The sequence below is a fragment of the Anguilla rostrata genome, chromosome 7, assembly GCF_018555375.3.
Source record: "Anguilla rostrata isolate EN2019 chromosome 7, ASM1855537v3, whole genome shotgun sequence".
Classification (NCBI taxonomy): Eukaryota; Metazoa; Chordata; class Actinopteri; order Anguilliformes; family Anguillidae; genus Anguilla; species Anguilla rostrata.
In genome coordinates, this window is record NC_057939.1 from 40,826,663 (window position 1) to 40,852,123 (window position 25,461).

A 25,461-nucleotide genomic window follows, 5' to 3' on the forward strand; every position below is an offset into this window, starting at 1 on the left:
TTAATTCACATATAAAAAAATATAAAAAAAATAAAAAATAAAATAAATAAAAAAAAAATAAATAATAATAATTTTTAAAAAAAGTTTATTTCACATTTGGAATTCAATGTGTATAATTATCTTTATAAATTTCACAAATAATGACACTACTTAGACATGCAAACATAAAAGAGATTTTAAAGTGGTTGGTTGTAAAGGACAGTAAAATCACACAATACTGGAAGTGTCGATTTAGAGCCAATAACTTAATTTAACAGGAGAACAGGAGTAAAGTGGATCACACAAAACACAAAGACACATCGCATATATACATACGTACATATATGCATGCTTCTATGTTACATGATTTCTACAGAAATGCCAACTTTTGTGTGAGTCAGCTTCCTTATTATCAGAACAGTGACCACTGCCCAACTAAACAACGCCCTCGTTGGGTTGTCACAATCACATTTTCAAGCATCGAGAAGCTTTGAAAGGGAAGGGGTTCTAGCTTCCCAGTGTAACTAATGCATCCAAACCTCGAAATGCATGTTTACGATGCATGTTTATGGTTAGCATACGGTGACTACTGTGACTGGATTATCAAAGACAGGGCGGTTTGTTTATTCCTTGGCTATGAATAAAAGCAAGAAGAGCATAAATTGATTTGTTTTGTATTTCACCAATATTCTTTTCTAATCAAAAAAGCCAGCTCATCATCCAGGTGCTATGTGTTCTTCTTCTTCTTCTTAATAATTAATTATAATTCTAATACTAATGATAATAATCCCTACTTTGGGTACAATGTCACAGCTCGGGAAATACTGCAGTACACATTTATGCTTATCACAATGCTTATCATAAGGTCTTTTGCAATAACATTATGTGATTCACTGCTTGCCATTTTGGCCTGCTAGTCATATTGATTTGACCCACATTCATTGTCAGCTGATACAAATTTCCTTCTACTCAGCATCCTCGTGTTAAACGTGTGATTTCTTCCTCTTTCGCACGGTATGAAGCAACCCATCATTTATAGATTCACCATGACAAAGCATCTGCATCCCATGGAGAGAAACAAAAGGAGCTCTTGTAGTCAGCAGATCCCTGTGACGAGTTCTTTGAGGTATTGATAATAAATTGCCTCGGTCTTGCGTGGCATATTCCACCAGATTAAATCATGCCTTGCTAATTATGCCGTCATTATGTTTTAGTGCATTTCTGTAAAGTAATGTACAAGCTGTGGCTGTGGCGCTTTCTCCCTTCCGTGGGGCATGTAGAGCAGGTCAGTTCATTTCGGCATTATGGAGCACATGCTCGCAGGGAATTTGCATTTAACTGATAATCTGCACTTAATCAAAGCCAGGACATATTACAGGCACTGCGACGCCAATGAAACGGTAAAATCTGAATGTGAAATAATGCACCCGTGCTCCGTTTTGTCACGACGTACTGATTCAAGTTTAATAGTATGTCCAAACTAAGCAGAGCCAAAAGCTTCACAGTCCTGTCCTGACAAAACAGCTCAGATTTTACACACTACCGGCAGGTCACAGCCCTGCTAATTGTTTCCAGGTCACCCTAAATAAAACACTTTGAGGACATTGTTTGGAGCATTCTTGGGCGATGAGCCCAATTTCATTGTTGACAGGACAAAAGCCAGAGGATTTTTCAATACTCCGGGGCCTACCCCTGAAACGGTGTCGTGAAGGACCACTTTCTAAGTGTGAGGTTGATTCAGTCATTTGGAGTGGTAAAGAAGTAAACAGATAGTGATGGCTTTTTCGTGTTTGCGTGTGTGTGTGAAAGAGAGAGAGTGTGTGTGCGTGAGAGAGAAAATAGGAGGGGGGAGAGAGGAATGGAGAGAGAGAGAGAGAGAGAGAAAGTGAGAGAGAAAGAAGGGGAAGGGAGAGAGAGGGAGAGGAGAAGGGAGAGAGAGCGGGGGAGAGAGAGAGAGAGCGAGAGTGAGAGAGAGAGTGGAAGCGAGAGAGAGGGAGAGAGAGGGAGAGAGGGAAGAAGCAATCCCTCTGATGCTAGGCCCTGGAATGAACCTTCAAGATGCTGTGGGAGGTTTATTCCCAGGGGTATATTTCCAAGGCAGTGTGAGAATCTAATCAAGGGTGACTTGACTTTGCTTTAAGGGTGTGTGCGGAAAGCGCAAGAAGCAGCGGGGAGAGCGGGCGGGGCTGAAAGAGCTGGAGGTGCGGATTTCGGCAGAGGATTCTGATGGCCACAGAAAAAGCGGCCTTGATGGATCCATCCCACTGAGGAGGAAGAGTCATTTCTGGGAGATTAAGAGGACGTGAGAGAGAGGGAGTGGGCAGGACAGAGCCAGAGTGGGCATGTGCTGTTTGTGTCAAGGACCTGCGACTTACTGCACACTTATTATTCAAAATCTTATTTTGTTATGCCACACTTGTGCGAAAACCATCTAGGAGAAACACCTGCATTGGATTTTTGGTAAAGCCAACAGATTTAAATTTTGATAATCTAAAGAGGAACGTAAAGTTTATCAAACAGTGATCTGAGGCCCAAAAGGAGCATGCAGTGGTGACATCACACTCTGACTCAGCTTTCATGTCAGTAAGATGCAACAGGATGTGTCAGGCTCACCGGAGTATGCACCCACAGAGGCGACAACCAATGGCTGCCAGGATGATTAAAAAGGGGTGGGGCTGGTGAAAGAAAGGAAACTTGCAAACAACCTAAGGAAGCCAGATATGACAGGGATGCATTGTTCTTGACCAGTCACTCTTGAATTACGCATAGCTGTTTGTGGCCTATTTAATAGATTGCTTAGATTGCTTACATGAGTTCCAGTGATTAGTCATGTGAATAATGGCCATCAAGGCACATTACTCAAAACACAACCCCCAAGTAAATTAATAAATAAATTAAAATAAACAAATGAATGTGCATCATTGAACTATATCATCCCAGAGGAAGAGCATTACATGAGATACAGAATCTTCTTAGAATTTTTTTTTCCCCTTTCCCAAGAAGCCATGTCAACTTCGCTGTATTTCAAAATGTGTATCTGGAGGCAACCATCTTCTAAAACCATTACCTCTGTGATGTAATGCACAGCATAAGTGAATTATAAATATTCCATTTAAGTCACGGTTCCTGACCTCCCTTTTCGTGGCAGGATGACTTTACCGTTTAATTAACATTGGCCTATTTTTGGTGATATATTAAAACGACTTTTGGGAGATTCAATAGACCGGAAGTAGAACACAAGGGAGTAGAAAAAAGTAAATTGCAGGTTTTATGCCAGGGGCCACATTCAGTGAATTGGAGCCATCTTTCTTAATAATCTTTAAGAACCATACGGAATACTGGGCCTGAATGAATTGCTCTGCGGGGGGAGGTGGGGGGGGGGGTGGTGGGGGTCCTAAGTATTATGGGTATCACAGTGCCTTTGGTCAAACGACATGCACTGGCTTATTGGACAGCCTGTCCGCACAGAGCAAAAAAAAAAACGCCTTTCTTTCTAGCAAGGGGCCAGGATCACTTCTGTCTTGATCGGAATAATGAGTACCTTGCTGGAAGAAAGCGGGGAGGCATAGCACGAATAGACGGTCGTTCTGGGATCGACGGCCTCACATTTTTCCCCCTAGTGGCCTTCTGCTCCAGGTCGGTTCCTTTTCTCCATATTCAAACCCGCTTACTCGTTCACGGTCCTCCTCCGCCTCTGGGGAGTGTTAACCTCTGGCATCGCTCGGCAAAATGAAGGCAATCATGGCGGCAAATGCAGCCACTTGCCTGCGCGAACCAAGGCCAACCTGCTAACTAGGGCCAAACGTTCAGATGCGGCCATTCATGCAAAGTGATCTCGCTGGTCATTTTAGAGCATATTTCGCCTGCTCTGTTTATCGTAAGGTCACATTATATCATGTATGCATTCCCCACTGGAAATGAATGCAGGTTCTTGTGCTCCTTTCCTTATAGCTCATGTCAGCCAGAGACCAGAGAGCTACAACATACATTAACTCCTTCAGCCCGATGGTGATTTTGTTTATTTTCACTACCCAGTGAGATACAGAATCTGCTCATTTTTTCCCCCAGATTAAACAGGTTTACTCAATAGATGACCCCTATTGCAACCAATAATATTTTTCACAAGACTTGTCCCTATCTGGAACTACCAAGTTTAGGCCTGGGTATACTATGGATTAGTTGGTAGGCCCTATTATAGGATGATTTTTTTTTTCTTGCTTACAAAAAAATGTGTTCACTTCATCTCCAAAAAAAAAAATATGTCAACCCAGGTATACATCTTACATTGCTAGAATATGTTGTATGACGTGACCACATCATAGAGCCATGCCAATGATGACTGCTCCCAGCTCGTGTGCAGGAGCTTGTTTTCAGGTAATACAACTTGGGGAAGTATGAGCAAGAGCATAATAACTGAAGATGTATGCCACCAAGGGAACCCTTTGGATTTTTTTTTTTTAATTCATCCAAGCTTATGCAAATCTAACATACAGGTAAAGTGGGGCTTCAACAAAGAGGGGAGAAAAAGTATGAACAAATGATCAAAAAATAATAATAAAACATGTTAGCCTTACATCCTGTAGCTTTTTTTTTTCATTGGAAGTTCATAGCATACAGAAGTTCATAATGAATAGGAAACACATTTTTTAAATTACAAAAGCATTCTTTCAGTTTGACTTCAGAGCGCCTCAGGGTGGTGATGGCATCCATGCAGTTTGTGCTTTGCAGTTCAGATTAAGGACGAGTAACTATGTTTTGATTTACAAAAAACATTTGTCCATGTTTGAAACTTGATTTGATTGTTTGTTTGTAGCCTGTTAGGTCTATATTTTACAAATGTGCCATTGTTTGTTAAACACAGCTTCAAAAGAAAATGACCTGTTGTTAAACTGGATTATTATTGATGTCATTGTAAAACCATGACTTCAATGCTTTAATATCTCAAACATAGCAGTGCTAGTGATTATAATCGTAAAAATATTTTTTAACATTTTATACAGCTTCCAGTTAAACTCCAAATATTTCCTGTTTTAGCCACGCCTACTTTGGTTTTTTTATGCAAATACGAATGCTAATGCAAATACTTTGTTGAAGAGATACAGATTCAAATACAAATCATGACATCTCCTTCCACCCCTATAAAGTACAATGTTCAAAGATGACAATTAATTTATCTGAACTATCTGTGCTATTTCCATACATTTCCCAAAGCATTTGTCAGTGAAGAAGCCTTGCTGATTACTTTTGATGAAACGATTAGAATGAGAATTTCATTATTCTAGTGATTCATCAGAGTCAAAATTCAAATCAATTATGTTTTTTGTCATCGATTAAAAGTGATTTGTTCGATTAACGGCTTCCCCAGTACTTATCAGAATCTTTTTTTGCTATGTTAAATTTGTTTGCAGTGTGTATTACTGTATTTTATTATTTCCAGCTTGCAGTGTGTACTTCATGTCCTCATGCTGGCAGTCAGTTTTAACAACAACAACATCAACAACAACAGCAATAATAATAATAATAATAATAATAATAATAGTAATGAATGGAATGGACAGACAATGCTCTGGAAGGTGTTTTAATGATAAGTAATAATAAATGTTATAACATAAATGCATTGAGTATTGAATTGATTGCCTTTCTTTCTTTTTTGTTGTTTTTTTGATGGTTCTCATAGGGGATACAGCTAGTTGACCATGTCAGAAATTCCTAAAGTCAAAATTGCTGTCATCACACAATGTAGCTGTAAAACAACATGACAAATGGCTGTCATGTGTCACCATCCAAATTATGCCTATTGATTTCTACATCCTTAGACCGTTGTCTTTTTATCTTTTTAAAGTGATTAATGTATTGGAGTCCTTATCTTGCAACAGGCTGATTCTTTCTGAGTAATGTAATGTCTGGTCAACATAAATTAAAAAACAAAAAAAAGCAAAATGACTTTAAACACTGACTTTTCAATACATGTGAAAAATGTTAAAAATGTCACTTTATCCATTCAAGGCCATCTTCACCAACATTTGCTTTTCCTCATAAAGGACACACACACACACACACACACACATATATATATATATATATATATATATATATATATACACACAGGGTTTTCCCTAGGTTTTCAGAGGGCTTAGGCGCTCTCAACTATATTTTGGAACAGCGTTTTTTTTTTTTTTTTAAATGAAAGAACACTTTGACCAGCGGCTTTCATGAGAAAAAGACGTTACGTGTGAACACAGCCTAACTTTTTTAGCTACCAAGCCACGTTAGATACTAACGTTAGTTCAGTCAAGGTATCTTTATGTAACGTCAACTAGCTAGCTTCGCTGGCTAACGTTGTCATAAAATTGTTCCCGACTGTGAAAACTGCCTTGTTTACATTTTGGACAGATGTGGCTAGTGGGTAAATCTATCGCTGTTTCCGTCGCAGCACTTTCAACACAAGCAAAATCGGAAGCGCTATCCTAAAATTTCTTCTTATCGTGATGAGTGCCTGACCCGCAACCGTAGTAATGTGTTAACACGGCGGCACAATTATATCGAGAAATACCATCTTTGGGAAGAAAACGCTATATTCTGTAAACGCATTTAGATCAAACCTACCATTCATAAAAACATAAAAGCGCTCGCCAATCACCCACTTCTATTTATAATGTCATCATAGCGCTGAGTGTTTAAAACCATGTAGTCACCTCTGTTTTTTTTTTTTTTTGTCAGCGCATACAACTTTCACCGTTGTTTGTACATTCATTCTGATATGTCGCTTAAATGCCTTTTTACGTGCATTCGGCTTAAGGCGCTCCGTAAAAACACTTTTTACGGAGCTGCGTCTAAGCCTTTCAACGGTAGGGAAAACCCTGATATATATATATATATATATATATATATGTGTTACTATTGCAAAGCATACACACATAGGACATTTCTCAGGACGCAGCGCATTTGAACAATTGCATGCAATTGAACTCAACAGCTTAAAACTAGGAAAGTGTAGCATTTCTACAATGGATAAAATGAACTCCTGTGATAACTGATTTATTATTCATTTTCTGCTGTGAGCTATGTGGCTTCACTTTTTCTTTTTAAAGGTGCCTTCTATCTGTTCCATCTGTGATGTGTCACCACCTCATTATGTTACATGTGTTGAGAACCACCAACACAGCTTCTTAGCCTCTGATGTTAGGTTCACCGCTCAGATAAAGTGGGTATTGGCAGCAGTGGGTGAACAGTTGGTGGCTTAAATCCCAGCATGCTTGGTAACTGCAGGTTGATTTTTCTTGCAGTGTTTCCTTGATAATACTTAAACTGCTCTGCTGTTTAAGGCTACTGTTAGCATTGTTCTTATATTTGTTTTGATATTATTCTTTATTATTATTATTATTATTATTAGTAGTAGTAGTAGTAGTAGTAGTAGTAGTAGTCAACAAAAACAATAGTAACAGCAAAAATGATAAAGACATATTGTCCATCAGAGATGGCTCAAACCTACAAACTGTTCCATTTAAAATGGCATCCCTCGTGGACTGTTCATCAGCACAGCTCTGCTGAGGCCATCTTACAAACCCCTCGCATGATTTATAGATGAGAACCCTGGACTTGTGTCAATGGGCTCATTTGCACAGCGTATGGCTACTGGAAACCAAAGACCCTTAAAGTGGATAAACAAGCTGCCAGCGCAGCGGAGAAGGAGCCGGGGTCCCCGGCTAGGCCAGATGGTACAAAACGAGGAAGGCCGTATCGCCAGAAGATCGTTAGATGTCAAGCAAGCTGTCTTCGCGCAGACGAACCGAATGACCCGATTCGCCGGTACCGCTCGACACAAATGAGCCCCGCTCACAAAAAGACGTGCGGACGTCCAAACGCGAGCTTCGGGTCCTCGGTCTCACCCGGAACCCCTTGACAAGATCCACCGAGGTCCTCCGAAGGACGGGGAAGTGACGCTAGCGGGGCGAGCGGAGGCCGAAGCGCCGTCGCGCAGGCCGCCGGAGGCATTGGACGAATCAAAGCGCGGCACAGAGGGGTGGGGGCAGGGTATCCGCCCTCGGAGCGGCGCGTACCTTTGTGGCAGCGGCGCTGGAGCACACCCGGCTGCGAGCGCGCGCGAAAGAGGAGAGGAACCGAAAATCCAATTACTCCTTCGCTCATCTCCGCGAAGCGCTCTACCCATTCCCCCGCGGACAGAGATCAGGTGCCTTCGAACATTCTAATTAGGAGCTCCTCTGCGGGGAGAGCTCGATCCGTTTTGAACTGCCTCTATTCGCGGAGAGATTTGTTTCTAACCAGCCCTGTATTTTAGTTGACTTTGACAATACTCCCCCACCCATCCTCTTGCCACGCTACATAATTGTCAGATCTAATTTTCACACCTGGTGGAAAATATTGAAAACAAACTGTTTGATTAAGCGACTACTGTCTAAGGCGAATGCATTTTACAAATTGTACACACACAAGAAACAAAATTCTGCTAAATTAATTAAATAACACAGTAACTGTGGCTATGCATCATTATCTGTCACATCATTAGAGTGTTTTCAGGTCCTTATTTTTCATTTATTTATATTTTTATGTCGGTGTACTAATCCATGTGGGAATATTGCATAAAGGCATCCAAGTCTTCAAATATATATATTTATATATTTTTGTTAATATTTATATTTTCTATTCTGACAGAAGTACTGGAATATGGAAAATGTAACACATGAAAATAGATGACATAGTGCACTTTCACAACAGAAGTAAATGGAGTAATTCATCAGTAGGCTTGTGCCTCTTATCCAAGGAATGCAAATTGAAAAGTGCAGCAAAAGGTATCGAGGCTTCTTACACTCAAACAAAGCATTGAAAAAAGGACCTTTAAAAGCCAAAAATGTCCATTACAATGTACTCAAAATTGAAATATTTCAATTTGATACCACCAGCGAAATTCAATTGAGCAGTTCAGTAAATTCAATAAATTGTATATGATTGCATACTTTAAAAACTTATTAAAGAAAATGGGACAGTTAAAATGAACATCAAATCAAATAAAAAATATTTATACAGCACATTTCACAAACAATCATTACAATACGCTTCACAGACAACCCAACGTATCCTGTATTTTGGATAAATTACAAGAAACACATCCTGCGTACAAGTGATTCTTTTCACTGTTTCAACTGACCACGACATCATGCTTGATCACGTCACATGATTTGGGGACACCCATCTCGGTGAGTGTTTTATGCGTAAATAAAAGTGATTATTTGCATTGAACCATAGTAAATTCACTGCACAATGCTAATGGAAATGGACCTGTAGATAATCACTTATTAAAAGTGATGAATGTGAGTGACTCCAATTCTGCATAGAGCGGTGGGCACAAATCTTTTCCAGAATCCATTTGAATTTATAATGGCATTTCAATACAAACATCAATTTTTTTGTACCCTTGGCTGTGAAGTCAATTATTTGTTAAAATGGGCAAAGTGTATAACCTTTACTCGTATTTCATCAAAAGTTATAATCAATTAATCGGGTGTGACAACACTGAGCCTGCATAATGCAGCAGTTTGCCTGTCCATTTAAGAGGTCAGGATAATTTAAGCACTTGGGAAGTAGATTGCTGTGATGTGTGCTGTATTGAGTAATCAGCTGCCATTACGATATCGTGACCATATTTCAACCATTGTTTATTGGTCTTTCTGACCTTGCACCACCCTGGGAAAACTCATCTTAGAATGTCTCAAGTAATATCATAATAAACTGGGAAACGCTAGTCAGAGAGATGCCTCCTCCTATGGCAACAAGAAGAACTATACGTGCATATGAGGCCTAAATTAAATATCAACGTATTGACATTTATGTGTGACTGCTTAATTATCACAGAAATCAATTTTTGTAGACCTGATCACTTTCTTCACTAGCAGCACAATCTCTGAGGGACCTTCCTGCAGTATCAGCCTACATGCTTACAGTACACCTCAATCGTAACATCAACACTGCAAACTGCCACTTCTGGATGGATGTAACATCAACTGCATTTATTGCAGATATCACAATCCATTACGCTACACTAAATTGCATTTAATTGGCAGTTGCTTTTATCCAAAGCAATGTACAATATGTGCATAACAAAGGACACTGGAGCAACTACAGAACATAGGTCAAATAAGATACAATTCTTGTTAAGTATCATTTATCCATGGCCATGAACATCAGGTCTAGTTCACGCAGTAAGCATAGCCTATTATCATTCTACAGTACCATTTTCACAGTAGGCGACCTTTGTTGGAACTGTAGAAGTTTAAGTTTAACAACAATGGTTTAAGACCTGGTATTTGTAAGCTGCCAAAATGTGCATGGCTGTAAACAATGGAACAGAGTTCAATTTAACTTTTAATTAAACTACAAAGAGTAAGGCCCCCAAAAAAGGAAATAAAATGAATGCATAAAAATCCCCTGCTGTTACAATAAAAAATAAGTTGCATAATCACGTGATGAAATAATCATGTAAAATATTTCTTATGGTCAGCGACAGTGGAGTGACTAAAAAAGTTGTTGTGCATTACTTCTGACTATAGATTGAATGCCCTCCATCCAATCATGACCAAGATTCTGTGTGCATATCAATGTCAGCAACACCTTTATAGATTAACAAATATGCTTTACATTGAGAAGATCTGTTTGGATTGTTTGTACTATTTACATTGATTTAAATATATGTCACAATATGTGTCAACATTAGACATAAGCGTCACCAAAGTCTGAATGCAGACACAAACCCTGTAATCAATGAAAAAGGTACTAAAAAGCATATAGGTTTGCCAGCACCAGTCATCATATCCCCAATCCTCCTTTTTAATTATTTGAAATATTATCATTATTCTAATTGTTGCAATTCTTGAAATTCACCTGTTCTGTATTCCTGTAGCCAGCTCCTGTTCTGTATTCATTCTGATTTCTTCAGCTGATGTCATTTGTGATGATGATGCTGTACGATGACGCTGGTTACCACTGAGCCTGTAAGTGCTAGCTTTCTCTGTAGAAAAGTAGCAGATTGCTGTCAGTATTACTAACACATTAAATATTAAATGAACTTCTGTTACTGAAGTAGTCGGTTTATCCTTCTTGAGATTTTCTGGTTTTGGTTGGTCAGTTTGTCTTGATATTGGCATTGGGGAGTTTTGTTCATACACATTTGTTTGAATTGTTTGAACCTATTTAGAGTTCCTTTTCTGTCCCACTCTTACCACATGTTTAAAGAGTACTTTTTTAAAAGATTGACTCCCAAGAATGGAAGTAAAATGATAGCAACCCACTGCTATTAGACATAAAAATGACTCCCTTATCCTGATATGACTGGGTAGACAGTAACATCAAATATCATCTCTTCAGTCTCAATGATCCTTCGTGAATAAGAAAACATTCACTCAATGCTAGCTGGCGATGTGATATCAACTCTGATGACTTAAATGAAAAATCACATCTGAGCACAGGGAACTGAATGGAAGATTACGTATTAACAATCATGCGGCATATTTTGTTGATTTCATATGTGGACAATGGCAAGCGGAAGTGATGTCATGCCTTCCAATTTATTCAGTCTATAGCTGACAGTTTCATTCATAGTTTATCTTTCAAAGCATGCATGCAGCTCTGCAGAACTGTGGCAAAAGCGCCGTGCCAAATATAAACAGCAGCTTTTAGTTTCCAGATGGCAATGCTCTGAATGAGAATTTGCAGAGGTTCAGAGTGATGTCAACTCCATCTGAAGAGGCTGTGAACTACAGCGGTATTGGCATGAGCAGCAATGGATGGAATGAGTCTCTGCATACAAATGATCAAAAAAGCTTCCATTAAGCACTTTGCATTTTGGGGCGCGAGGTCAAGCGATGCACAACTGTGCAGCAATGACTGGACTTGGGTAAGGGTCCAGGAAGACCATAGAATTCAACTTGTGGGGTCATCACCCATGGAAGTATGCAGTGGAGTATTAAATGCCTTTGTGCAATAAGAAACCTGGAAACATCAGTGTAGTGAAAAGGGATGGTGTGTTTGCAAAGACAAACAATTGAACTATTGCCTTTGTACGTTAGAATAAAATGAGTGCTTCTTTTGAATATTGTAGGAAGTGCATTCCAGATAATTTATGATGCAGATAACAAAGTATGAATTTATTTGGTAACTTTACAAGGTCACATGAATTGGCATTAACTAATGTAGTTGTTAATATGAATTAATGATGTGCAAATACATTAATTAACCATGACATTTAGTCAGTATTTAAACACATTCACTAATTTGTTAGTCACATGATTGTTTATCATTGTGGCAGCAGCCTTTTTGAGAAAAAAAAAAGGTTGAAACGCGATACATTAGTATTTCATCATTCCTGAAGAGAACATGTTAGATTTTTTCACAAATAGAGAAAACAAGTGGGATTTTCAGATTTCAAAATAAAATTTGGCACAGATTGTAGGACGAACATACGTGGCTGCCTTTCCTTGAGGAATCACTCTGGAGAATACACAGTCAGTCATTTTGGAGACCTGAAGAGTGTCTCTCCTGTTCTTTTCCTTGAAGTGCATCAGTTTGCTCCAATAAACCGTTGATCCTGGTGTGCCTTAAACAAACCAGGTCAGATCTTGTATAACTGGACGACGTGAACAAAATGTGTAATGAGCAAACAGAAAGATCAAAGGTCAATTAATTCTTATATATTTCCTAAATATTTTCATTTGTTCAACAGTTTGTATGGTATGAGGCGAATGAGTCAATCATGTAAAACAAAACGTGTGTGTGTGAGAGAGAGAGAGAGAGAGAGATTTGATTGCAGTGTGACATATTGCATAAAGTCTACATAAAATTGTTCTCCACCACCATATTACTGATTACTTAAGCCACAGAATAAGGAATAACAAATTAATACAAATCATGGTATGCTAGACATATCTTGGAAACTACATAGTGGCACTTTAACCTAAAACTGTGATTTAAATATTAGACTTAATAAAGCCAACAAAAAAGTAATAGCATTTAAATGAGTCTCCACACTCTTGACATATGTTGATGCTTTCTAACATGGACTGCTTTAATCAAGGGTACCATTCCATGCATGGCATACTTCCAGACAACATGCTCTCCCCTTGGCAGGTCAGTGGAGTGGGCTGCAGAGAGATGATAGATTCTTGGATCCAAATTTCAATGTGTTACATTTCTGCTGGAGACAGAGGAATAAAATCACCTTGACAAACCAGAGGGGTCATTCTGAGTGAAGCTGAATACATGCATATATAACAAAGTTAAACCTACTTGAAAGGAAGTGCAAATGTTTAAATGGGAAATGATAACTGCATAAATAGAACATATCCTAAAAAATATGATTCAGGTTATGTCCAGGAGAACTATCCATCACTTGGCAGATGCATGCAATAAATTTCAAGAAAATTGAAAGGTTCATGCTGATGCCACAACCAAATTACCACAAGTATCACAAGTATAGTTCTGCATGCGTGTGATATTTGTTTAGAAACACCGAATGTGCAAGTATTACTCTCAAAACTACTCAAAGACACATATATGTCTGTTGGGTCGTTCCTATTTAGGATGTGATTAACATTACTTATTTCATTATTATTAGTTTCAAAAATCCAACTATTCAAGGGATAATAGGTGCATAATTGAAAGATCGTCAAGTTCATCAAACCCGCTGAACAGGACTAATGATTTATCCTTACAGTGAGGGAAGTGTCATAAATATAATTTTCCAGTTCTTACATTCCATCCTAATGCTCACTTTATCAATTAACCCCATTTGATTAAGCTGCTCTAGTTTTCAGCTTCACTTCTATGTCAGTTTTTCCCCCTCCATAAGCAATTTCACAAGATCTGAACATTCTATTTTGTGTCTGATGTTCACCAAGGCAATGAGTAACATATTTAAATACCCTGCCTATGCAATGTGAAATATATTTTCAAAAAGGCCTCTCCCTTCTCTTATTTGAAAATGGAGGAATCCACATTTTTGGGGAATTTCCTTTAAGAATGGCAGTGACCTTAAAGGTATATTATGTAAGATTTTGCAGCCCTTATAGACTGTGTTTGTTTGTTCACCCAAACCTCCATTGAGGACACACCCTCGAGCGCTACAAGCAAAATGTCAAGGAAAGAGGTGAAGTGGTATTGAAAAGTGAGATATATTGAAAATAGCATTTTAGCAACATACATTATTCCCAATAGATGATGACTTAGAAACCCTCCCAAACCAGGCTATAGGTCTACCATAGCTAGCTAATATGCTTGTAAAGTGAATTACTTTTTCATTAGGTCATTTATGAAGTTAGCCTTTTCAAAGTTGTTGGCAACTTTGTTAGCTTGGTTAGTGATGTTGGCTACATTTAACATTAGCTAGATAGCATTCATGCTGTATTGAATTAATTTCCCCTAATTTAAATAAATGCAGGTGAATTACCGAGTTAGCCAAGTTGCAATTATAAACAGTGACAGCAGTTCCTCTTGGGCGTATGACATCTTGATAGAAGAACAGAATTTGATGAAAAAGCGACCGAACCCTGGGCATCTAGCTGCATAAGGTAACTAGCTAAAAGTAACATTACTTGCTTAAGTTCAACAGAAAACAGGCCAACGCTGTGTCACTTTTCATCCCCTTGACAAATGGGGCAGCTGATGCCACCAAAGAAAAGTAATTCCAGGGCTGACTATAGTTTTTGAACGAGACCTGTCGGCTTGTGTTTTTGCTTTGATGTATCTAGGCTTCTTAGCATCTGCCATTTCAGCAAACTAGCAACAAACACTTTATTGGAATCAGATCGCAAACCACAGGATCTGTTGTCACGCCCACCCCTCCCCACACAAAAAAGAGAGCCACACCCAGAAATGTCCCAAACACATTTCAGAATAACAAATACATGTAAAAGGTGCACAAGTGTGGCTAAAGTGTGTAAAGACTGAGATTGCCAGTGCATCATAAATTTGTTTCAGCATAGTTATTTTAAAATATTTTCAAATGAAAAATGTGGCATAGTATGTCATTAATTGTGAGTGACTGAATAGATACAGACACTTCAGTCACAGTTAAGACCTCAGGTATTTCATTGACTACAAGTCTACTGCATTGAAACATAATCAGACCTGTGCTAATTATGCATTATTTCCCCCAAATGTCTTGTCAGGCATACAGAAGCTATCAAGTTAGCTCAAGGAGAAAAAGAAAAGAAAAAAAAAACATCCCCCTGTGTCTGTAGTTGCTCTCCTCTGTAGTACTTTGTAATATAAAATGTGTGGAAAAGCCTCTTTCTTGAAGGTGTCGTGAGTTAAACAAATTAATGAATTTAAGCTGCAGTTTTCTTTGTACAGGATGTGGATGGTAAAGTAGAAACACAAGAGGCATTCCAATTGAAAACTCTGGAGAAAGAAATGGGAAATGTGTACATCAGTCACACACATTTTAATACTGAGTGAGGTATTTCAACTTTTAAGTTGTTTGAAGGGATTTATGTATGAGGGATTTGTGTCACTCTTAATAGAGGTACCTGCCTTGCAAGAAAATAATGCAATGAATAATGAGTGAACAATTTATTTTGTTGTGATAGATGCTATATCTGTGATGCGGAAAAAATAATAGAACAATAAAAATAATTAAGTAAACATCTGCTGTGGGGAATATAAGAGACATTCGTATTCGCCTACTTTCTGTCATTGCTGAATTTTTTTTTTTCCCCAAACAGATTATTATTGAGGAATTACAGAAGCACATTTTAAATTTTCGCCCACCTGTCACTTGAGATTCTTTCACGGCTGTGGCATTCATATTGTATTTATACTGTTTGGAGCAATATGCATTTTCATCATTTCATGATTACCACGGTGCACCAAGACAAGGTGGTGGGCCAGGCATGAAGTGGTTCTCCCAGCTAAATCCCTTCTGAGATAGTGATGCCGCCTCTTCACTGGATTAGTGCGCATAGGTCACTTGGCTTTTTAAAACAGAACAAATTGCCTTGTTTAATGCACAAACCACAAAGGTAATCATGGACAGAAAATGCAGTATGTGCCTGAAATGAAACTGTGACAATTGTGCCTTTGGCCTTGGCAAAGCCAAAAAAAACAAAAAAAAAAACAGATAAAACATAGACATAAATAAACTATTATAAACTTTTTGGTGCGCAATAATTTACTTTATTTTAGTTTTCACCTTATTCTCCGTTATGAGTCATGCATTAATAATAATATACAATAATAATAATAATAATATATTATTATTATATAATTTATTATATTGTTTATTGTATTATAATTATATTATTATTATTATTATTATTATTATTATTATTATTATCTTGTAAGATCTTTCATGTAGTATTATTAATTAGTTATTAATCTTATTATTAATTGTTTATGAGTGTATTTTTTTATGCTGAAGTATGTCTTTTATTATTCTTGTTAAGTCTTGTCCTTAGTCGACATTTACCCATGCAAGCTATGTTCATTAATTTGAAGGTTGATTTACAGGTACTAATGATAAGCATTCCCTGTTTTAACCAATAAAACTGAATATTGTCCTTTATGCTCTGAAGTATGTCCTGTTTTGAATTCTAGGTTAATGCTGTGTTCTTAGGTTCATTTCCAGAAGTATGTTTAGATGACTTTTGAATGTTAATAAGAAAACTAAAATGTATAAAAATACCCTTTTTTAACCAAATAAAAGCTGAGAATTTTCTAAATATTATACGGAGAGTCAGGCACATGCCACATTGCCACTGATCACGTGCATGTGAAGTTTGGTTCATTCCAAGAAAGCAGTTTAACACTTTGGTTTACGGTGTCTTTCGTTTTATTGGCCTCCTGTTGACATCCCCAATACCCTGCAGCCTGTTTCTTCCAAATTTAAATTATTTGATGAAGATTTGCATTCGTAGCTTGCTGTTGTTGTTTTAAGTGGCTAGGGAAAAATGTGCAAATGCTATCTGTGGAGATCCTCCCACGCCCATAACCTACTTACCAAATGAGGAGTAAAACTTTAAAACCTTAAACTCATTCCTTGTTGACGTAAGAAGTGTCACCGGAGGGCACGCAAGCTGCCGCGACACATCATGCCGCCAGGGGCAAAACAAATTCAGTCAGGGTAGAGAATGCGCTAAAGTGCGACTCTCAAAAAATGCGGGAAGCTCAGGGCACGTTGAGGAGCAAAGAAGGTGTGTGTTTCCGAAGTGAAAGAAATAAAAAATGTATTTCGATTAATAACCTGAGTGAGTGAGTGAGTGAGAAAATATTTGGGATGTGAAGGCATGTCCGGTTAATTTCTGCTAATGTAAATGTCTTTGAGCACCGAAGGCTGCATAATTCACGGTAAAACTGTACAAGTGAAATAGAAGAGGGAGGAATCGGTTAAGGAGTCAACTTCGTTCTGACTACACTGGGTAAAATGTTGCTAAAATGCTGAAAATAATGTGTAGAATACACAGGGATTAAGGAATGTGGAACAGAAGCTCTGAGATCCCAGATTGATTTAAAAGTAAACCATGTTTGTACAGCAACATCTGTGTGACTAGGTCAAGCATATCTGACTTGCTAATGCATGCTTTAAACACAACTGAGTATGAATTGCACAGAGTTAATCTGGAAATTATATACCATATGTACAGTGGTTATGACAGGTTGACACAAGCTTGCATGCAGATGATGCAATATAGAGGATAATTCTCCCACAGATATGTGCAGAAAAAGGTGAAAAATGAGAAAAATAAAATAAATAAATTATATGTATTTGCAGTTCTTTGTTTCAGGTAATAGCTTTTGCAGTTCAGTTAGGAAAAGTCCAATGGTGTGCATGCTCTTGACACAAAGGCCGAACAGAGAGCTATATTTTATTTCAGTCTCAAAGATTCTGAGAAAAAAAAAAAAACTCCATTAGACATTCCTGTGGATATGATGCTACCGCATGTGGGTCAGAGTAATCCTTTTATGAAATAAGAGCATTTCCATATTGTTTACAAACTATTGTCCTTGACTGCCGGCGAGCTATGCAAACTAATTTGGAAATCATGATTGAAGAGCAGTTGAATGGCCTAGAGACTAAGCCAGTAATTTTATTATCCATTAAGGGTGCAAGCAGAGATGTAGCAAAAGGGGGCGGGGGTTTCAGGTTTCACTAAGTCATATACAAATCAACTACTCAGCCGTACTCTCAAACAGATAGAAACAGAAAAGAAAAATAAATAAATAAATACACAGTGGCATAGGTGCACTGGGGCAGGCCTATGTCAGAGTGCTGTCAGTTGCCACGGATATTCACAGCCAGATATTTTGAGCATGGCAAGATGCTACAAGCACTCTGCAAATGACAGGCCGTGATTGGGGAGACCATGAGTCGCAGTACTTCAGTGACATCAGCACATCATCACACTTTATCATCATGATTCCCACTGTATGACAGATGCCAGGTTACAAGCGTCTGTGATCAACTGTTCATCTTGGGGGGCGGGGGGGGGGGGGGGTGCAGCTGAAGTTAGCGCTTGCAGTCAAGATGAGCACAAAGGGCGGGGGCTTGCCAATGTTCATTCGCACAGTAGCGTGTTGAGGTGTGAACAATGCCTATTTTGTGATTAGCTCACATTAATATGTCGTCCACACAGAGGGAAGTCAGCAAATATGGTGCAGACCTTGAACAATAAGGTGATGCAGTCCTTAGGCAATAATCGTAGTTGAAAAATAATCAGTTTTTTATTTATTTATTTATTTAATAACAGCGATGTGCAATATGTTTCACATATTATTTTGTGAAGGAAAAACCATTTTAACAAAACACAATATGAATGTAATCTGCGTTGCCATTCTGAAACACACAGTTGAACGTTTAAGTGTATGTACAGTATCACCTGAATAATCATGTAGAAATTCCAATAGAGTAATATTGTATTTTATTTTGAAAGTCCAGGTTTTTCTACAGTGTATCTGAGGGATGAAAATGCCATCGTGGCTGTGCACAATTTATTTATTGTTATTTATTTCCATTAAGTGGGATTTTTTCATATCTATAAATACTGCAAACACAAAATAATATAAATAAATGAAAAACATTGACTGTCAATCAAAAGGGAGATTACTAGAGATTTTTTCTCCATTTTAAGCAGTGTAGCAATGTTGGGAGGAGACCATAGGTCTTTCAGTTGGAGAAGGTGAGATGAAATGTATATGAGATGCTGAAATGGTTGGTGGCTCTTTATTACTTTTGCTATGGCCGGAAGGGGAAAAAAATGAATGGGTATAAAATAAGTCTAAACCAAACGAAAAAGATTAAGGAACCAGCGAGTGGGAGAACTGAATTGCGAGCAGTCATTCTCCTAGCATGGATCACAAAGAGGTCTGGGCTTGGGGGATAGCTTCCTGTTCTCCAAGGAATTTTATGAAAAACCAATAAAAAAGGCATTTAAAGGTTCGGCAAGAGCTTTGCTGTGCCATTCCATGCTGCTTGGATGCATAGCCTGTTTACAGCATACATTTGCTAGCTAAATAAATAAAAGGAGAATGGACAAACTTTGTTTCTTGACAGTGGTTTACAGTGGATTACTTTGGCAAGGAATTTGTGACTGATCAGACCTGGGAAAAACCCCAATGGCCTTTCTGCAAGGCATCTGTCTGAACTAGGTATATGTGAGATCTTGAGGATGGCTTTTGCTGAAAGTATCTATTTGATTATTTATTTTTTATTTTATTTTATTGTATGCTCTTTTAAAATACAGGGTTACAATCCCATAATGCTGTGCATTCATTGGCATGACTGAGGAATTGAATAGAGAGTTCAGTGTGGCCCAGGATTGCGATGTACTAGGCAGCTCATCCAATGGCACACGGGATGTTTTCGAATCAACGGAACAAAGTTAATTATGTATGTGCCAGTAAGAACGTAAAGTGGCAAAATAAGACATTAATATCATACAACTGAGATCAGTCTGACACATTTCATGATGACAAGTTCATGATGAGAAATTCCTTTGTTTCAGTCTCATTTTAAGTAACAAAATAAACAAATAATTAAAAGGCACTTCCTATAAAACATATTACAGCACTGTAGAAACATAAATTACAGAGTGTGATTATTCTAGTGGATCAAAGTAGCACAGGAGGTTTGCACACACCAAGCCTTTGATATAAAATGGTTTTCTTCTCTTTTTTCATTATTTTTAGGGATACAGCAAGTCAGTTTTTAGTTTTTATAATTAATTAATTACAGGAAAAGGCCAGTGACAGCTCAAACTAAACTCACTGGTTTGGTTATTATATATAAGTATACTTAATAATAACTGAACAAAACTTTACGAGCCAGTGGAATCAATACACAGCAGTGGTGCCACCAAAACACAAGTTTATTCCCAGTGAAAGCAATTTTCAAATACAAAGAAAACCCAAAAGATACCAGGGCAGAAGTGGGAAGTGTGAAAGAGATACACCTAAACAGCACTTTAGATTATCCAAAGTTAAGTGTAAAAGTCTCAACATATTGCCCTTCGGGTGAGCATGGGGAAGGTCAGCCAAATACACTTTGAAATAATCAACATACTGGAAAGACCTATTTGAGTCGGATCAATGCATTTCAGGCAACAGTTCACAGTCCAGAGAAGTGTGGCAAAAATTTGGCACGTGGTCTTGAGCGTCATGTGGAGGAGCAGATATTTAGGCAGTCGCCCCTCTGTTGGTGTGATCCCACTCACCAGGAGATAAAAACTCTGGGATGCAGGGACCTGAAACAATTTAAGGTTAGCGAGCCCAAGCCTGTGTTTGTCCATATAGCTCAGACAGCATAACAGCTGACAGAGAAGGTTTAGCCAGAACTGGGGACTCATGTGCCTGGAGTTGATGCAGGTGATGGAGACAATAGCAATGTCAGCCAAGACAGCTGCAGCTCAGTCCGGCAGGATACTTCCAGGAATTAATTAGTTACTGCCAGCACAGCGCAATTCAGGCCAGATACCTTCAGGACATCAGCAACGCTTGCCACTCATTGTCGACAAACACCAGGGTAAACAGCAAGCAAAATCCAATTGTCGAAACTTAAGCTACTTTGTGAAGTTGGATTGTGTTTATCCAGCTAAATTGCTATGAGGTAGGAGAACCAAAGTAGGAAGTTGACATTAAAATCTAAATTAGAAACCTTGAGTACATTAAAAGTCACAGTCAAAACATTTGAATACTCTCAGAAGCACGTAAGTGATCTTTGAAAATTCAGTGAACAGACTATAGCAAATTAATTGTGTATTTAAAATGAGAACTGAATGGTAAATGATAGCAAACCACCAATAAATGTAGGCTGTGTCCTTCCGTTTGCAGCAATGCTTTATGGCAGGGAAGTAGCCAGCTGCTGACTTGAAACTGAATGATTTGACTGTATGTATTTGTACATCTTGAGATATTGTCCACATAAATTTGTGATCCTGGATATGGCTTTTCAGTGTGGTTTTGATCCAATGTAAATAATTTCTGCATACCTACAGAGCCTACCAGCCAGGTAAATGGTTTGAAAACACGTATAGGTTGATGTGCTTTTTGAGACACAATAAGGAATATTCGTACTTGAAAACGTAAGAGTCATTACTTATGCTATAGCTGTTTATTGATTGATTGATTGATTGACTGATTGGCTGCCAGATTGTCCAGATGGTTTTGTAACAATGAGGTTGCAGGTTTGACTTCTGGGTGAGGCACTGCCATTGAGCAAGGGCCTGAATTGCATCAGTAAACTGCCAGCTTCCAATAAATTCCAAACTACAACTTCCAAAAGCAGTAAACTGTACAGATTGCCAAGAATGTAAAGGTTTTTTTGTGGCGATTTTGTACTGCAACAGTGAATAAGGTGGGCTGGTAACTCAGTGATTGTAGGTTCGATTTTCAACTGGGGTACTGCTGTTGTACCTTTGATCAATGTGCTTAACCCAAATTGTATCAGTAAATAACCAGCAGAGGTGACGGTCAAACAGTATCAAAACACAGTGTCACATGACACTATGTGTTCCTGCACAATGTGAAATATGTTCAAGCACATTGCAGTATGTTCATGCACATTCCCGCACCACTCTCCCTGGGATTTGTCTTGGTATTCACCTCACTGCAAAGAGCAGCCTGCTTAAATTGACTTTATTAAGGATTCTTTGTAATGTACTGTTCTCATTGACTGAAAACTTAAAGGGTATTTTCGAAAAAGACAAAGTGGACCATAAAGACTGTTCTCATTGCAGCCTTAAAGGTTGTAATGTGAATTTATATACTAGCATTACCATTGTGGCTGGGTCTTAATGAGAAGCATTTGTTTGTTCTGTACACGGCTGCGTTTTCAGGGAAAATGCGATAAATCAAGAGCTACAGTCCATCAGTGGATTAGATTACACACCCACCCACCCCCCCACCCCCCCACCCCCCACACACACACACACACACACACACACGCACACACGCACACATGCACACCCCACTACCCCCTCACCTTTTATTGCTGTACAATTTTTGGTTGTAAGCTCATGCACTTTGGACAGAAAAGACAGCTAAAGATGAAAGAAGATACCCAAGGCAGAGGGCACACAACATTAGTGAAGAGCCAGTGACCTCGGTCCATTATCAGAGTACTTCTTTTTTAAAGACACTCATCTTGAAAAACAGCCAGGTTTGAAATGCATCACAAAAGCAAAAAAAAAAAAAAAAAATTAAACTATCATTTATAGAAAACAAATGCACACTGAAACAGACAAGACTACGGTGGGAAAATAAATAAGCCTTTCATATTTTGCCTTTAATCATGCCCCAGAGACTTGAGATTTATTTATTTATGTATTTACTTACTTACTTTCTTACTTACTTTGAGTGATCTTTGAATTTGGCTCATTAATCCTTCTATGTTTTTGTCTGTTTAAATTGCTTAAAACTATCTCCAAAGAGCTTGATAAGAGGAAAAAAAAAGCTTATTCTAGCACAATAAATTATCTGTCAGGGGAGCCAACAGAGACTCATGAACACTCAGAGCCATTACATGCGTTTGTTAGTGTTTATGAGCAGCAGTGATGAGGGAAGCAATAAGGAACTCTGTTTTATAGGAGATTTTGATATGCCTGTTTTAAATTAGTATATCAAAATACTTTATTACAAAGGAGAACACTATTTTATAAGAGGGTTGAAAATATTTCAATAAGCTTTCCAAACTGTTTATCATCAGCATGTATCCTATGACTTGACCGTGCAAATTCACCACTGACAATGTCAATTGCTGACTGTCTTTGTATTCTAAACATTTCCTAGCTTGGGATTTTTATTTCTGATTTTTTTTTTTTTTTTTTTTTTTTTAATGTACTAATTTAGAATTCCATTGCAGTATTATAACAGGACAGCCATGTACTCATACATATGCATAAAAAAAGATGCTTCTCAAAGGCTTTAAGTAAGGCATATCAGTAAAAAGCACGTCAACAATTATCTGTGTTGAGTGAAATGAATACAGTATGATGGAGTGCACATTATCCCTTTTGGACTCACATAAACTCTATGAGATAAAACTGTAAAAGCTGGACTGCATCTGTTTGGGTTGATTTAACAGTGTACCATCATCTAAGGTGAACAGAAACATTTACTTTCCTTGTCAAATGTTTCATCTGACAGAGAAAAGAATTGGATACCTGCCTTACATTATATAACTCAGTTTTATTTATTTATTTTAGGTTGTTGGTACCTAGCCTCTATTACCTCTGTTAGGTAGCAGTGGTGGTCTAGTGGGAGTAGTATCTTCTCTCAAACCATGCAATTGTAAACCTCCCTTGCCAGCTCAGCTTTTGTGTAGTGAGCGCAGGTCTAAAATGGCTACAAAATCGCCAGCGTAGGTGTATGAAAAACACTATCTGTCCACATGCAACTCAGCGTTATATAAACAGCAGTACATCAGTTCACAGTGACTTCTTTTATTGTGATAAAACAACCAGGAAGGGAGATTCACTGTTTTGTTTCAGTTTGTTTCAAACATCTACAAACAGACGATATTACTGAAAGAATAACACTCGGTCACTTCCTTTATTTTTCAGGTCTTTGGACATACACTTTGTAGGTGGCTCTTATAATACTGTAACAATGCTGACATCTAGCTCTAATGTTATTTGTTTATCACATACACTTTCGTTAGTCACTTTGGCTAAAAGCATGAGCCAAAATGGCTAAATTGTAAATTGTTACCAGTAGAAAGCATTTAACCCTCATTGGACACACATACACTGTGTTAGGTTTAACTTAACCTGCATAGGTAATTTAACACTTTTTTTTGTCCTGTTGGAAATAAATAAGGGTTCTTTTACAATCTTTACACTCTCATTGCACCACATTTCAAAATCAGTGCCGACCTTCCTTTTACAATTTCCTTTCAGTTATAATAAAATATTTATATGTTTCTTATTCAGCCTTCTAGGATCCAGAGTACAGGTTGCCTTGAAACCTATCTGTAATATCTATGCATACCCAGCTTTAACCTTGACAAGCTTTGTATTACATTTAAACTCATTTATTTCTATTAATGAAGTATTTCATTCATTTTCTGATTCAGGACCTGAACTCAAGGCTTCATCTTAAAGATAGTGTCCCCGAGAGTTAAGTTCCCTTCCCCATCACTCAGCTAAGGCATTGCTTTTCTGCTTGGCTCATTTGCCAGCCCACCCCTAAGGCCTCACCAATACAACATCCAGCAGCAACTTGTTTTTCAAAGGCCTCTTCAGGCCTACGTGTGAGTCTATCCCAGCCCTGCTTCAATTTCCGCCATCAGCCAGGAGTTAGCCAGGCTGCTGGCATGAGCAGCGTAGACAGCGCGCTTAAAAATAATCTGTATTCAGCCCTGTCTACGCGCCAAATCGGCTGAGCTGGTATTTACTGTGTGAACTCCCCCGCCGCCCTCTGACTCCGTCCCGGTCTCACCCGTCAGTCCGCAGCACATGCTCCAAGTCACATTTACAGATGAAGGAGAGCTCTGTTTTTGAGGGTCGACTCGTGGAAACTGTTGCGCAATGAGAACTCGTGACATGTGACCAGACTGACAAAAATCGCTTTTGTGTGCCGGTTGAGCAATCACGCATTGCACATTGCAAGATTATCCACTGAATGTATTATTATTATTATCCCATATTTGCCATTGTTAATAATAGATTATTATTAAGATCTACAGTCGAGATGACTGTTAAATTGTAGTCATACAATCTGAAGATCTGCTATTCTGCCAGCAGCAACTTAATGACACAGTGACCTACAGTTCTGTGACCAGCTGCATTTGATCATGAAAATCTTATTTTGGTAAGGAAGGCACAATCATAGCCTAAGGAGACATAAACCATATGACTCTGGTTACAATGTGGCTACAGTGCATTTCTGAAAACAGGGGTGTCCTTTGTGTACACAGAGCTGTCTTCTTCAGACTCCACCCTCAGACTTAGCCAACCAAAAAGTAAAACATATTCAGTATTTATT